The 17601-nt window shown below is 37.0% G+C and overlaps 1 long non-coding RNA gene across 2 annotated transcripts; it reads right to left on the bottom strand.

Annotated features, from left to right (window-relative positions):
• Window positions 1-2636: 2636 nt before the first annotated feature.
• LOC129452913 (uncharacterized) lies at window positions 2637-10339 on the bottom strand. 2 transcript variants are annotated; one of them, XR_012360211.1, is made up of 6 exons: window positions 9877-10339; window positions 9072-9129; window positions 8937-8972; window positions 5684-5728; window positions 5215-5344; window positions 2637-3176 (listed from the first exon to the last, which is right to left on the bottom strand). It is a non-coding gene; the product is annotated as an uncharacterized lncRNA (long non-coding RNA). The 2 variants fall into 2 exon arrangements; XR_012360210.1 differs by having other exon boundaries at window positions 2638-3176; window positions 8937-8975; window positions 9877-10338.
• Between the last annotated feature and the right edge of the window lie 7262 nt (window positions 10340-17601).

Raw genomic sequence — 17601 nt, 5'->3', positions numbered from 1 at the left:
GGTTACTGGAATGAATCAGACATGATGCAGAATTCGTCAATATTTTGTCATTTATTTATTTTTATTTTTTTGTACTGCGTAATTCCAAAATACAAGAATTTGTATACACACCATCTACTGATACAGATACAATAGTAATGCTAATCTACTCGGCTGTGGACAACTGTGGCTGGTCTAATTGTCCAATAGTTTTATAGCATTTAATTTTAACATTTAAAATATATTTCATTAAAATATTACTGTAGAAATGTAGCAAGTTATTGTTTTGAACATAAGTTTAACAGTTTTGAAAAGAGTATGTATGTCATGACTGGGTAGGTGAGACAGGACGCAAACGCAGAGTTCAAAATATAAATAACATTTAATAATAAAATGGGGAAACAAAAACACGAGGAGTAACAGGGTAGCAAAAACATAGTAACATCCAAAACAAGTAACACGGGAAACAGACATGGTAAGCAATGACAATGAACCGGCAGTCAGTATTGCACAAACACAGGTATAAATACACAGACTAATGACAAACAGGTGGAATGAATCAGGTGATTAATCAATGAATGTCCAGGTGACAACGATCAGAACAGAAACAAAACATGACACGGATTTAACCGTGACAATGTAAGCATTTGCAAATTGGCCTGTACGTACAAAGAGTTTTTGGCAGTTGTTTGAGTGAGAAAAGAATTAATAAAATTTGAGAGATGTAGTCATTGAATGCATTTTGTGCCAAAGCAATGATAATTGATCCTCAGTTTAGCCCACATGGACTTCTGTTATGCTCACTGTGTGAGGAGTTTTGCAAAAGTGACCTAAGTATTGAGAAATGTGTCCTAGCGTCTGTAAAAAACTGTAATTGTTAAGTACTATATTCATATTACAGTAAAACATAGAGATTTTGATTAATTTCTAAATCATTCATCTTACAAATGCTTTCAATAAGGTGAAAATGTGTTGCCGTATTCTATATAGATAACTGATGTATGTGGAAAATCATTCAAACTTTACAAAAGAAAAGTTAATCAATTATGCTTCCTGTGGTTAGTGTTTTTTAAGTCAGTGTCTTATGAATGAAATGTGTGTTTCCTGAATGAGAATTGTTTCAGTGTTATGTTGGTCCAAGTGAGTTTTGGAGGTGAGATTAACTGTTTGGCCAACTTTTGATGTTGATAGTGCAGACCGTGTATTTCACAATGCTTGTTAGCAACTGAAAAAGAAAACTACTGATTTATTATAAAGTGATGTTTCATTAACTGTAATATGTACGTGGATATGGTAAATACAAAGGTTTACTTGCATAAAATACTGTGGTTTATAAACAATGTGGCTAATTCCCAGGATGTGTGTGGGGGGGGGATAATTGTGTGTGTGTGTGTGTCTGTGAGTGTTATTTGTGCAGCTAGGTCATTCAGCATCTTGGGAATGGACACAAAATAACAGAAAAAAATATTTAAAAAAACATCTGGAAAAAACCTTGCCTATGTTTATGACATAATTACAAATATATTGTACAGGGGTGCAAACTCATCAGGGGTGAAAAAGGTGACGAAGACACAAGCGTTCATATATATATATATATATATATATATATATATATATATATATATATATATATATATATATATATATGAACATACATATATATATATATATGAACATACATATATATATATATATATATATATATATGAACATACATATATATATATATATGAACATACATGTATGTATGACATACATACATCATAGTTGTGTGATTGGCAAAGGACAAAAAAGCAGGAAAATATACGGCACACCTACCATGACGTGGCGACATACATATGCACACACACACACATTCTGGTTTCCATGCATTTTATACCGTAAAAACTGTATATTCTATTCCCCTTACCCGCCCCATTCCCTAACCCCAACCATCACAGAAACCTTTCTGCTACTTCAGATTTTCAAGATACATCATTTCGTTTGATTTATAAGCTTGTTTCCTCATGGGGACATCAAAATGTCCCCAAAAGGTCACAAAAACACTGGTATTCCTATCTTTGTGGGGACAATTGGTCCCCACAACGTGATAATTACCAGGTACACACACACACACACACACACACACACACACACACACACACACACACACACACACACACACATATATAAAATGAAATACAGTTGAAACATAATTTGGGCTCAAAGTTGATCGATCTGAGTGGCCAATCGTCAATGCGTGGGCAAGTGCCACCATGACCATTATGTAGCCTTGCCACTGCATCAGACTGAACAAAATCATTTTGTGCATTTAAAAGTAAATACATCAATGTGGTGCATTTTGAGAGTAAAAATAAGTGACTAGATCTATGAGGATTTTTATGTTCTTCTAAACAAATGTATGCCCTTTTAGTAAAATCTTTGGTTGCATATCGTCGCTACCTGATGAAACTCACGTATGTCCAAAACGGTAACTTTTCAGAAAGTGAAAAAAACACCGTATATCAAAAGCAGTTGAATGTAGCGTTGTCATACTTGGTACGGCATATTTACATGTAACCATCCCACTGAGCAAAAGTATGTCCAAAAGACGTCTTTTCAACGTCTTTGTCGGACGTTGAAAAGACGTCCCCATCAGGGTGCAGAATGAAAGGTTTTCTGACGTCTTTTGGACGTCCAATAAAGACGTTGAAAAGACGTCCCCATCAGGGTGCAGAATGAAAGGTTTTCCGACGTCTTTTTCTGACGTCTTTTGGATGTCCAATAATGACGTCCATAGGACGTCTTTTTAAGGTCCAAATTTAGTTGAAATGTGGTCATTGTGGACATATTTTCAACGTCTTATAACGTCAACTGCAGACTCATTTTAGACATCATTTAGCTAAATAAAGACTTATTAAAAACTTATTTTGTATAAATGTGGTTGTGTGTGTGTGTGTGTGTGTGTGTTTGTTTGTGCACAAATCCATAAAAGGTAAATACAACAAATAAAAACAATACAATTATAACATTTAAAAACAACATAAATAAACAATATATATACTTTTAAAAAAATTAAAAGTGCATCTATTCAAAAAGGAAAGTTAAAAAAAATGTTTATTATGTACCCCTCCCTTTCTTGATGGTGCACGTTTAAGATGGTCTTAAGCATGTTTTCTTATCAGCTGCTCCGTTGCATCTTTACTCCATTACTCCACCTGTAAAAATGGAAAGACAAAAAATATAAATATGCAAAAGCAGCCTGTAGTCATACACCAAGTACACATACATGTTATAAGAAAACAGCAAGGTTTAAATCCTTTGTACACCCTTACTTCATAGCTTTTGCAGCACTGTACCAACTGTCCTCTAGGTGTAAATTTTCACCTCATGATTTATCATCTGTTAACAATTTCCCTGTATTTTTACAGTACTGGCAGCACATCTATTTCTTGTTTATTTTTAGTGTATTTTACTGTAATACCTGTAATAATCATTTTCCTCACAGCTGCTCTTGTCTGCATTTAGCCGCCGCACGCACACACAGCAGCCTGTCATCAATCAGTGCACGTGAACAGAGCGATCTCTCTCACGTCTTAATGCTACAGTATCATAATTCATCTCTCAATACAATCACTCTCTGCTCTTGACTAAGGAACTGTTATACTTCATACGAATGTGTGTATATTTAATACGTACAGTAAAGACTGTGAAGTGTTTTATTTTCAGTACTCTTAGGAGACAAAGTTTTTAAAGAGATATTAAATATCTCTTTGGAGAAGAGTACTAATTTATTTGATTCTTTATTAAAACAATAATATACCCAATTACTGTAAGTAATATAACAAAGGCAACATCTGTGGTATTACTTTATCTAGAAAAAATGTAACAGTTACAGTCATCAAATAGCTTGCATATCAGCTAAAAATTGGAATTGGTATCGGCCGATCGCGAAGATAACAGATTGGTAATTTGTATCGGCTAAAAAAATCCTGATCGGAGCATCCCTAATCATATGGATATAATGATTAACTAAACAATTTGCATTATGTAATAGGTGTAATTAATGTAATTGCCTTCATAGCTTCATTCTGTATGTTTTTAAAAAGACTACAAATGTTTTCATAAAACTATAACATTAATACCATATCATAGGCACAATTAGTTGGTTCAACAGCCTATTCCTTAAGTATATATGTCCTCAAGACAGGCATTTAAGCATACCCGTGTGTATATGAACATTTCTGTGTAATAAATAAGTCGCAAAAAATAACTTGATCTGTTACTTGTTGCAAGCAGGCGGCTGTGTGCGCGTGCATAAGAGCACACTGAGTGAAGACAAAAGTGGTCAAGTTCTTTATGCTTTAAAGTGGCTTGTATTTTTAAAATGACATGACTTACAATGACGTGCAAATGCCAGCTCGGTCAACTGCCTGAAATGCGTGCTAAACTATTGTATTGCAGTGTCAACTCACAGAGCGAAATCATTGCAAAGCAGCTCGAGTTAGCAAGCGCTTTCTGCGGTGTCTTCAGCCTCCTGCGCTGATTAGTCGCACTCATGACTCCCAACAAATCAGATGGGCGGTAGGCGGGCATTGCTGTAGGCAACTGAATAGAGTGCCCTGTTCCGTGTTCTGACGGCTCTCACTAAATCCATGGCTGCGTCAGAGCCGAAATAGTGCATTTCAAAATCAAATTACATTATCGGCAAATAGGCTTTTAAAATGTCCGATGTCAATAGTCGGCAAAATGCTTAATATCGACGTCTATAATCGGCCAGATTGATAATCGGTCGACCCCTAATTTTAACCACAGATTCTCCACAGCCAACCATTTAGTATACCCTCCTTGAAAATGTCTCCTTTGGTAGTGAAAACAGCACAAACTGAAAACACAGCATGATGTTTACACACTAACCAGCTGTGGGCAGGTCATAGTTTTCGTTTCTCCCGCAGGCAAGGCTGTAGGCGGAGATTAGTATCTCGTGTGACGTGGAAAATGTTATATGGACTGATTATCCTGCCTGACGACTCGTTTCAGTGAGTCAGAGTTGACTCCCTACTTCAGAAGCCAATAACTTTATTAATCGTGCACTTTTTGGTTCAACTACTTTGCACATTGTTTACATTGATGGACAGCTACATGACACACTGCAATACAGGTCAGTTTCGATTTTGGATCTGTGTGGCTCTTTAATAATAACTGAGGTAAGGAACACTACAGAGTTTATGTCCAACCCTAATCAAACTTACCCACCTGTGATTTTCTAGTGATCATGAAGACCTTGATTAGCTTGCTCAGGTGTGTTTGATCAGCGTTGGAGCTAAACTCTGCAGTGCTCCGGCCCTCCAAGGTAAGATTTGGGGAACCCTGATGTATATAACATCTGTAAAAAAAAAACTACGTTACAATCACACTTGTGTGTTTGTGTGTGCTTAAGAAAGTATGTACGTTTGTTCTCTAGAACCGGGGATTTGAACATGTACATTATTTTCACATTAATATTGGAATGCATTTCTTTTTTCGACAAATTAAACTATTAAAAAATTGTAACTTGTCTTATTCACATTGTAGGGTCGTTTAGACCCAGAGGATCAAAAAAAGTAAATCTTTTAAACAACTTCAGAAAAACCAAATCAAGCCCAGATTTTTGTATTCAAATTTAGACTATTTAGGAAGTCAGGGTTGAGACGAATGGCACTGAAAACTAAAAAAAAAGACTAACCTTAAAACCAGGAATTACTGGAGGCAGTGGAGGACGAGGTAAAATCTAATAAATTAAAGAAAGAACATTAATATGTTATTTGCAATTGTTGACACACAATATTACAGTACAGTGTCATTACCAAATGTTGAGAATTATGTTATTATTAAAGTCAAACTCCAAGAATGTGCCAGGCAGTTATAAAATATCTTAGGATGCCAATAATCAAGACAAGCAAATACGTGCAAGTTATTACATGCGTGTGTATAGATATGCAGTCTTAAACAGGGGACATTATGGGGTGGTTTCCCAGACAGGGATTAGCTTAAGCTAAGACTAGGCCTTAGTTTAATTAGGAAATATAACTAGTTTCAACAAACATTACTTACTAAAAACATTAAGGACAGTTTCCCGGACAGGGATTAGATTAGTCCTAGACTAAAATAAATGTAAGAGCTGTCCAAACTGAAAACAACTTGCACTGATATATCTTAAAATACATTAGTGTCCTTTGTTTAGCCTCAAAATGGACACCAGTAATGTTTTTAGTAAGGCATGTTTGTTGAAAACTAGTTATAATTCCTAATTATACTAAGGCCTCATCCCGGCATAAAATAATACCCGTTCGGGAAACCACCCCTACTTGTGTGAATTTGGACCAAAACAAAGAGCACTGATGTGTTTTAAGATGTCACTGCAAGTTGTTTTCAGTTTGGACAGCTCTGTCTAATCCCTGTTCGGGAAACCGCCCCATAAATAACAAAGAATCAACAAATCAAAATGATTCGTAGGCTACATAGTTCTATAAGGTTCAGATGTTCATAGTGCTTTTCAGCATCCTTGCATGATAACATACAGCCAATTATTGTTGTGCATTTAACGTTAAAAGTTAGCCTATACGATCTCTAGCTCTCAATCACACACCTGTTTATAAGGAGTAAAATACAGGTATATTATTATTAATAATATAAATAGATAAAATCAAACATTGTTGAATTTATTAATAACGAATTAGATATTTGTATTATCCCAAAACAATTTAAATATACACTGTAAATGTGCATTTTGCATGTGGTGAGGGGCATAGCTGTATATGTAAACAAGTTATGTTGTCATTTTACTATTGTGATTCTGTAGCTGCTGGTGTTTAATTGCTAACTATATATAGTATAGTGTATTAACTGTGGTAGTTAAAGCTCCAGTGTGTACTTTTTTTAGTTAATTCTTAGCAAAAACCCATGTTTTCTTCCAAAAGTATGTGCTCATTCATGTGTAATTCCTTCCACCCCACTAATCAAAGTATTCTCGTAAGTGTAGAATCTGCTATTTAAAATACATACCGCCGTAGCGCTCTCTGGCTGAATCCATGTTGTGCCTCCATCTTTGAAATACATTCGCTGACGAGGGACATTCCTGAAATTCAAGCTCCACCTTTCGCGCTTTCAGAGTACACTCAAGCTGGCCGCGAGCTGAAGCCTACGGAGGGTGCATGTGTAGGCGGTATACGTCATCAAGACAGTCTTATTTCAGAATATTAACAATTATAAAGCTGACATTTATTCTTAGTTAATTGTAAATTGATGTAATATGCTTATGACTTGCGAATGTAATGCTCAGTTAATTTAAATAAACCAGGCTTGATGACGTATGCAGCCCGGATATGCGACCTGCGTTAGACTGAATCCTTCGGCCGCACGCCGTGATAAACCTGCGATCTAATGCTTGGATTTGAAAGCCTGTTGAAGAACTATTCTCGAGGACATTAAAACAAGTCGCCAAGGAAGCGAAACAGGGATTTTAAACGACAACGCGACAGGAAAAACATCAAGACCAAAGTCAATATTGGAGTTAGTTTTCCAAGATGGGGCTCATTGGACAATGAAGTTGCTAGGTTACTTCACCACAGGTAATTCAGCATGTTCGTTTACATCTATACAGTTTATGTTGTAAACTTGAAGTTTTATAGTTCCTTGACTAACTATAGCATGGGTATGCGTAACACTTGTTAGTGTAAACATGCATGTGGTTTAATGTCTTGGAACAGCCACACGCCGTCTCTCCGCACATTTATGTAATCTGAGGTACTGAGATAAATGTTTTTCATCTTTTCTGACCTCTAACACAAACACACGGTGTACAGCGCTATTTTTAGCCTTTCATTGATAAAAGCGTCTGATCTGCGCGTCTTTCGTTTCATTTTACAAGCGTGTGAAAGTTGAGCGATCTTATTTCACCAATATCAGAGAAAGCTCTTACATATACACAGACATGTAATGTTTACTTAAACATAAGCATTGGACTCTGACATATTAGTTTGTGTCCATTTAAACCCGTCATTACTCTAGCTCATGATTAAATGACAGGAGAGGGACTCTGAAGAGAAGCTGTCGAAAATGGACAAAAAGAGACGGATTTAAACACCAAGTGTAAACGTAATGTGTCTCTCTCGTCCACTTGTGATCTGATCAATGAAAACACATCTTAATACCAAGTTTAACAGCCCGTGTGATATTTTCCTCGCGTCGATGAAAAAAGAAGTGTCTAAGCTACGTTTATGGTTGCTTTTTGTATGTGATTTTAAGCGGACATATCATGACAATCAGACTTTTTCCATGTTCAACATAAATCTGTGTGCTTTGACGGATCACACGCAAAAGACATTGCAAATTGTTCATTTTTTTTTCATTGCTTTTGCTTTGTAACTACTGGAAGCCATGTTAACCTTGGCATGACACGGCCGGGCCACCGTACGAGTTAAAACGCGTTCCGAATGGGGGGGGCTAGAAAGTAAAATTCAGTTGGTTGTCATATAGACTTTCACCGCTTGATGGGAGTAGATCCTACACAGTGGAGCTTTAAAGAACTAAATGCTGATCAAATTGAATCAAAATATTGATGAAATGTTTTGGGCATTTTTTGTGCATTTGGGCGGGTTTTGGACAGTTTTTGGGGAAGAAACCATCAACTCTGGCAACACTGCATTTGAGCTTAGCTGGCGACTGATATATTCCTGTGGATGCAGGTTAGGAAAAAACACCTCTAATATTGACATCATTCAACCGGGAAGTAGGGGGCTGTAGTACAAACCGGCAGGTCACTGAAGGCTTTGAAAGGTGAATTGTATTAGAGAAAATATACCTTTATCATTTGCAGGTATTATTTATGCTCTAACAGCAACATTACATGCTAACTAAAGTTTGGAATATGGGATCCGGAAAACGGGACCTTTACATGAAATTGAACAAAATGGTTAATTAAAAAGATCTTAAATTACCTCAGGAAAACTGGCACTACAGAAGGAAAACCGGCACTACTGAAACATAATTGAAAAAGAGCAAGATATTACAAACGTCAGCATATATTAAAATGTATTTTGTTTTCTTTGAGGTTAATCAAAACAAATACTTACTGTAGAAAGATGCTTGGTAAAATGGCTCTAAAAAGAGCCTTTGGGGTGTATGTAGGTCCTGTTTACAAAAACAGAAAGGAGAAAAAGAAGTCAAATATATTGCAAATGCCTTTGTAAATTAATATGCATTCAGTTTTCATTGATCTTTATTGACTAAACAGTATGTTAAGAACATGACAGAAAAGACAATTATTCTATTTTGTTTAAATTCCAAAGGTTAATAAAGGCTCTTAATTTTATGAATAGATTGCTAGGCAAAGGGGGTCATTATCAAGTTATCATCATGTTAGTTTCCTTACTTAATTAACTTCTTTGTCTGACTGTCTACAGTGCCTGTGCGCTTGTATTGAACTGAGCTCTTTGATTGACAGGTAAACTTTTACCATAGAAGCCCACTTTTAAGCATGTCACTTAGACAAAATCATTAAAAATGCATTCAAATGGTTAATAATATAAAAGGACGGATGTCATTTTTTGTGTGGGAAGAAAAAGTCAATTTTACGACCGTGTATTTACTTTCACATGGCTGTTATTAAGGAACGAGTTCCCCTCGGACTGAAAGAGATAAACGAGTTCCCCAAGACGGTCTAAAATAACTCACTGAAAAATATTTAATACGCGAACATATTAACAGTCAGTTAATAACACCTAACCAAGGCATCAGTTCGTTAATAACAACTAACCAAGTCTGAAAATAGCCTATGGAATGTCCGCGACGTTTTCTAACAAAAATATTTTTGACAATAAAATAAGTACACAAAACAAAATAAACACACACTGTTTGGAATGGATAAACATAACTTACCTGTTCACAGCAGGTTGAATCCGTTGAGTACGTTTACGGCTGGGGCTCGCTTAATTACGTCTGTTGATCACGTGCAAAAAAAGATCACGCGCCACCTCGCCACCTAAGCTTTTACACACCCTTGTGGTTAAACTTAAAATTGCAATGTTGATTATTTTTGTAAATCACACTTGAATTTGGTTTAATTTGCAAATTACACAAAAGAAATGCAGTAGATTTTGGCACGCGTTGTGAACATTCATTCATAAAAATATAACATTTTTTTCACAAAAAAAACAACAACGTAATGTTACATTGTTTTGAATCAGAACTCATATGTCGTTTTTATTGCATAAGTTTTTATATATTTTTTCTGAACCTGTTTTGAACGTTTAAATGACGTCCAAGAACGGACCCTCAAATATTGAACTGCATATCAACGTCCAAAAGACGTCGTAGTCAGACGGCCAAATACTGTACTGGATCTGCACGACTCAGTCGTGCAGATTAGGTGCAGATTAGGTTCTGGACCGACCGACCTGATATGGACATAATCTGAACGTCCTTTGGACGTCTCATGTTTGTTGGGATATTCTTGCCAGTGTCATGATATAATCCACATTTGACCAAAATTGAGTTTAAATGGACATGCGTGCATATTTTACAGTAACTTTGATCGATACGCGTTCTTCCGATCATTAATTAGAATGGCCAAAGTCGCGTTTCGTATTGACAGATGAATACGCTCAGTTTATTAAATAGCCTACGTCTTAGTTAAATACGCTTACTTTATTTAATATTAATTATAAGTGTATTAAATGTCTCTTGCAAACCATTAAGGGACAATGAATCAATACATTGACATGGTAATGCTACACAACAGGGGCGTCAGTTTGTGTTGAAAAGTGGTGGGGACAAAAGATCTTATAAAAACATTACTGCAGGACGGGAAAAATATTGAATAACGCGCATCAAAAATGGGCATAGCGTAGGCCAGTCAACAACAAGAAAATACTCAGCATAAATGTATAAACCCTCAACAATGTCGAATGCACACATCACACTTGTAACAGTCCCTGCAACACCAGCTCAACCGAACAGTGCCAAAGCACCATACCGTAGAAAACAGCAGCGCGTTTAATAAATGATTACAATGAATTTCATTACATATGTACAAGAAAACACACCATAAGCATACAACACAACATATGTGACACTAGACCACAAAACCAGTCTTAAGCATTCCTTGATTTTTCAGAACATTTTAACCAAATGCTTTCAAAAAGTGGTGGGGACTTCCCCAGCGTAAATGACACCAATGCTAGACAGATACTTTGTTTGCACAGTCCTACCGGAATTAATGGGGCCGTGAATTGGTCGATTTTATTGCTTTATGACGTTGATTGATGTCTACTTATGCATTCCGCGTTGTTTTTACATTCAAAAACATCAAAAGCAATAAGTAATACGCTATTTTGTAACATGGATTAATGGCTGTCTTGAGAAATGGTTCGTTTGAAGGGGCGGGCCGCATTGAAGACCTGAACGTAAACACCCACTGCTATGATTGGACAGCTTCATTCCCCGTCATTACATGTAGGGAAATGTTTTAAAAACATTAATGTGATAAAAATAGCAGCCGAACACAAATATGTTTGAGACACAAAAGATTCTGGGTGCTAAACATGATACACATAAATGACAATACGTATATTAAAGTAGAAACAAAACTCGACGTGACTAAATTACCGTATAAAACACAGTAAGCGTGCATCCGAATCTAAACTGCGGCTAATAAATCCTTATCAATAACTTTGTATATTTCTATTGTGCTTGTGAGGTTGCTTTTACATTCACGTAATGTTAAATACCACAGTTATATGATAAAAAATAAGCTTTGTTGAGTGTTTGACCTTTCAAACGCAACTTGCCTAAGTTACCGTATACAACACAGTAAACGGGCATCAGAATCTAAACTGCGGTTGATAAATCCTTCCTTATAACTAACTTTGTATATTTCTACCTTTAAATTACAGTCGTATTGTTAAGTGTTGTACCTTTATTAATCGTTTAATGTTTTTAGTAAATTAAAACAGTCAACAAACGTATTTAGACACGGATGTTACAACAGGACACATCAAGCAATCTCTTTTAACAAAGCAATAGTGAAACGCAGTAACTTAAATAAAGTAAAATGTCTTACTGTGAATTATACTGCTGTGTCATTGTTGTCAGATCCAATATAAGTGGTGCTTCTGACTGAGTCTCTCTGCAAATCCAGCATCGACTTCTTTACAAATGAATCCATGTCCACAACGTTAACAAACGCTCCCCACACGAGCTGGAACTTCTTCAAAAGCAAACTTTATACAAGCATATTGCTAATGTTAGGTTCCAAGCCTCCGAATTGAAGTATTTAGCTTCTGTGTTGTTCCCATGGTTGTTCCCACGCGGTTCTTTCAAAACCGAAAAAGCGTTTCCATGGTATCATAACAGATCACCGCGTCAAAATAAAAGTCTCTCAGAAAAAATGTATTTAAAAAGTCATTTTGGTTAAATTTGTCAATCTTTAAAGACATGTTTACTTACTGAGACACACGTGTCACGCGAAGCTGTGGGCGGGGCTACAAAAGTAGACTTGTCCTTTTGGTTATGGGGAGGTGTTTCAATTCTACTTTGACGTCATAGATTTCCGAATTTTAGACTGGAGTTTTTAGCTGGCTTGGTGCCAAAGACGGTTATATTTCAGTAGCACGGACGTTTTCAGTTCTGAAACTTGCAGGATGTTCATTTAAGTATGATGACCTCTTATATAACAAATTATCAAGTTAAAATTGAGTTTTTGATTCACCGCTCCTTTAAGTAACTCATAGATGTTAGTCTGGCGTCCGGGGGAAACGTTTACCTCGATGAAGGAAAGTCATTGTCATGTTTATTCGGCTATATCCAGTGCTGAGGTTCGATGAAACTTTACGAGACCGGCGAGATGCTTCACAGGCGGAAGATATGCGGCGTGATTGACAGCTTTGACACCAAACGGGTACGTGAAAATCAGATGACACAAGTTTTCATTGGCTATTTAGGTATGTGACGCATACTGTATATGGAAATGAACCTGGACATTCAATCTGTCGAAAAATCTCAAAATCGGCAAAATGAACATACGTGAGTTTCATCGGACAGCGACGATATGGTAATAATAAGGCACAAAAGCCACATACACAATTTGATAAATGGGATTCGCTTTTGGTCAAAACATGTTTAATGTTTATAGAATAATTAGTGGGGGCATTTAATACAGATTAATTATTGATTACAACATTTGTTACTTAATTCAAATGTTATGACTTTCTGGAAGGGCAGTCAAGTGCATTTGTCTTTTGCATAGTTCTTTTGGCACAGTCGAGCTACGCGTTTTACACACACGCACACACACACACACCAGGCAAACCAGATCCATGAATGTGTGTGTTTGTCATTATATTATTTTGTAATCGCAAGCATTATTGCCAGATTCACAAACCATTAAGAGGAGCAAATGCGTGTGTTCGTCAAGATGACGTTGGATCTGATGCGTGCGTTAACGTAAGTGATTACAGAATAATATAATGCAAGCAAACGTTTTGACACAATTTTATATTGATATTGCGAGACAGCATTTCACCTCGACGAGAAATCTGATATTTACATTACTGGCATAGCCTGATTTGAAACGGACAGTTTTGTCAAACAGCAAACTCCTGGCGGGTTCTCTTAATTTTCTTACTACTAAAATGCTGTTTGTCTCTGCCTATTCCTTCTATCCATGCCCAGCGCCACTGATTTAGGTCCTTTATCAATTAGGTTGTCTTACCTAGGCTTCATAAACTTACTCTTCATCCTGCTGACAACATTAACTTGTTACGACTCCACTGCGGCCGCGTGGCATCTGTAGCTGGACCTCAGCTGCACCTCAAAACCCCTCCCCATTCTACTTCTGATTGGCTAGTTTGTTAGCTTGGTTGAGAGTGAAAGATGTGTTTCTCTCATACTATTTGTTGGCAAACGCATGTTGTTTTTTAATTCGCAGCCAACAACACACGCCGGAGATCTGACTGCAAGCTCTTTGGTGAGCTCTGCTTTGAATGAAGTTCCATCGTGACAAATAAATAGACTAATGCGTAGTGATATGCGGTTATTTATAACGGTGCCTTGCAAACCCCCCACCCACACGCACACACAAAAAATTGGATTTGCATGATTCACGAAAGCCTCATTTTCAGGTCGGAAAAGCCGGAATTCCGGATTTATCCGGAAGAATCACACCCCTGATACATGACATACATACATACATATTATAATTTGTAATTTATTTATTGTAAATCTTATTTATTTTAGCATTTGAATTAGATTTTAGCATTTTTATTTAAATCAAATTTGAAACTGTTAGCATTAAGTAATGCAACATCAATTACTAAGACCAATTACTGTAATGGCATAAACAAGAATTAATAAATGCTTATATTCAATTCAATTCAATTTTATTTATATAGCGCTTTTCACAATTGGTGATTGTTTCAAAGCAGCTTTACATTAATAGAAGAAGTGGAAAGCACAGAAAAACGACAGATAGCACAACATAATACACGATAGCACAAGCAGCTAAATTTGATGCGGCTATGAATCAACATTATAAGCGTGCGTATTGCTAATGTAACGTAAAGAAGAGGGTGCTAAGTTAAGCCCAAGAGGGCTGCCTCCCCGGGTTGAAAAACCCCCTATAGAAAAAAAACCCCCAGGCTCAGCCGGGGAAGTAATAGGAGGGAAAAACCCTTGGGAGACATATTTATATATACATTGAAACGATTAAGGAGATTAGGCGGAGGTTAAGCGGGTTCTGCCGGTGGTCGTTGGTCATGCATCAGCTGGGCATCACGTTGAAGGTCTGCCGGTGGGTCAGAGGTGTGCCGACTTTCACATTTACCGGAACTGGGTCTGTTTGTCTCATTGTCCTCAGAGAGAAGGACGAGACATAAAGAAAGAAAAACAAAACCCAATTAGCGTAGGGGCCATTCATATGTATACACATGTACATATACACAAACATATATCCATATATATCCATGTATATCTACACATATCTATAAATACATATATACATATGTATATACATACACATACACACCCATACACATACATACATATATATATATATATATACATACACACACACACATACATACACATACATACACACACACATGTACATATACGTATTGAAGATACAACGTCATCCTAGTGAAAGACTCTGCACAGTTTGGTTTAGGGAGAACGAGAAAAATGCACGGGACGGCGAATGTTTTGGAAATGGGTGCAGTGACACCCTTTTAAGGACTGAAGTCCCGCCCCCGACTAGTGGGCTTAACACCACAAATCTATACCCATCGTGCTTTATTGAAATCCGGACGAGCAAGGGAGTAAAGGGGAGACGGGGACGTGACTGCGCCAGCCATCTCCGTAATGTCTGTCTGGGCTTCACAGTACTCCCCTACTCGACTCAGAAACCTCAAGAGAAGGGCCGAGCAAGTGATAACATAATGCCATACATAACTTTCAATCACTCCTCTGCGGCAATTAATGGCCCGATTCGGGGATTTATTGGTGTAGTTTTGAAGTTTTGGTCTTGTATTGTGGTTTGTATGTGCACAGAGTAGCGTTTCTTTTCCTTGTATGTAGCCTTTTCTATTTTATACGTGACATTTGTTTTTAAAAGTTTATGCCCGGCTCATGGTTTGCTGCACATATGTAAACGAGTAAGGAGAGATTAAACATTTTTTCTTAAGAATATTAATAGCATTTACCATGCTTTGAAGTGTTGACGAAAATGAGGATTAAGTTTATTTATTTATTAGGTTGTTCAAGCTATCTATTGTGAGATGAGTACCATTAATAAAACAATTATGTGAATGCCTTGTTAAAGAGAAAAGTTTTAAGTCTAGATTTAAAGGTATCTATTGTGTCTGATTCTCGGACAACGGTTGGCAAATCATTCCAGAGCTTAGGGGCTAAGTAGGAAAAGGATCTTCCACCTTTAGACACTTTTGATATTTTAGGGATAACTAAGAGACCAGAATTTTGCGAACGCAGTGCACGTGATGGATTGTATTCTGATAGTAATTCTCTAAGATATGAGGGTGCTCGGCCATTTAAGGCTTTGTAGGTGATAAGTGATATTTTAAATTGTATGCGATAATTAACTGGTAGCCAGTGTAAAGATGCCAGAATTGGACTTATGTGGTCATACCTCTTAGATCGAGTAAGCAGTCTTGCAGAAGCGTTTTGAACTAGCTGCAGCTTGTTTACCTGATTTGCATGGCATCCCCCAAGTAGCGAGTTACAATAGTCTATTCTAGAGGTCATAAAAGCATGGATAAGCTTCTCTGCGTCAGATGTAGACAGCATGTGGCGAATTTTTGAGATATTTCTAAGATGGAAGAATGCTGTGCGGCAGACGTTGCCGATATGACTATCGAAGGATAAGTTGCTGTCGAACATCACACCTAAGTTTCTAACCGAGGAAGATGTCACCACAGTGCAGCCATCTATGTGCAACTTGTAATCTGACATATTATGTTTGTAGCAATTCGGTTCAATAATAAGCATCTCTGTCTTATTGGAGTTGAGCTTAAGAAAGTTATGTGCCATCCAGTCACTAACATCGCTAATGCAGTCTGCTAGCTTAGAAAACGTGTGGGTTTCGCTGGGATGTGAGGAGATGTAAAGCTGGGTATCATCCGCATAGCAGTGAAAACTTATGTTATGTTTCCTGATAATGTCTCCTAGGGGTAACATATATAACGAGAACAGGATAGGACCTAAAACTGATCCCTGCGGTACACCGTATTTAACCAGGGAGTGATATGACTCTTCCTCATTTACATAAACAAAGTGATAGCGATTGGTTAGATACGACCTAAACCAGGCTAACGCCTGACCACTGATACCAACATAGTTTTCTAGTCTATTGAGTAAGATTGTGTGATCTATTGTGTCAAAGGCTGCGCGAAGGTCTAGTAATATAAGGATTGAGATTTCACCACGATCGGATGTTAATAGGAGGTCATTTGTAACTCTAAGCAGCGCTGTCTCTGTGCTATGGTGGGGCCTGAATCCTGATTGGAACTTTTCATACGTACTATTATTTGTCAAGAATGTGCGTAACTGGCTTGCCACTACCTTTTCTAATATTTTCGAAAGAAAAGGGAGATTTGAGATTTGTCTAAAGTTATTAAGCTCTCCCTGATCAAGCTGTGGTTTTTTAATCAGCGGTTTAATAACTGCTAGCTTGAAAGCTGTTGGAACGTATCCTATTTCTAGCGATGAGTTAAAGATTTGTAGTACCGGGGTTGACACTACAGGGAATACCTCTTTAAGTAGTTTTGTGGGAACGGGGTCTAATATACAGGACGATGATTTGGATGATGTGACTAGTTTAGAGAGCTCATCTATTGTAGTAGGTTTAAATGAATCAAGATGTTCATATGGTAATCTAGTGTTTAGTGAACTAATGGGTAGAGTGATGGCTGCTTGGGTAGTTACGATGTTTTCCCTAATAGCCGTAATTTTGTTAGAAAAGAAGTTCATGAAATCGTTACTATTGTGTTGAAGTTTACTATTGGTTTCTGTTTGTTCTTTGTTTCTTGTCAGTTTTGCGACTGTGCTAAAGAGGAAGCGAGGGTTGTTATGATTTTCTTTAATAAGCGTACT

The sequence above is a fragment of the Misgurnus anguillicaudatus genome, chromosome 21, assembly GCF_027580225.2.
Source record: "Misgurnus anguillicaudatus chromosome 21, ASM2758022v2, whole genome shotgun sequence".
NCBI lineage: Eukaryota > Metazoa > Chordata > Actinopteri > Cypriniformes > Cobitidae > Misgurnus > Misgurnus anguillicaudatus.
This window is presented reverse-complemented; position numbering and strand designations above follow the sequence as displayed.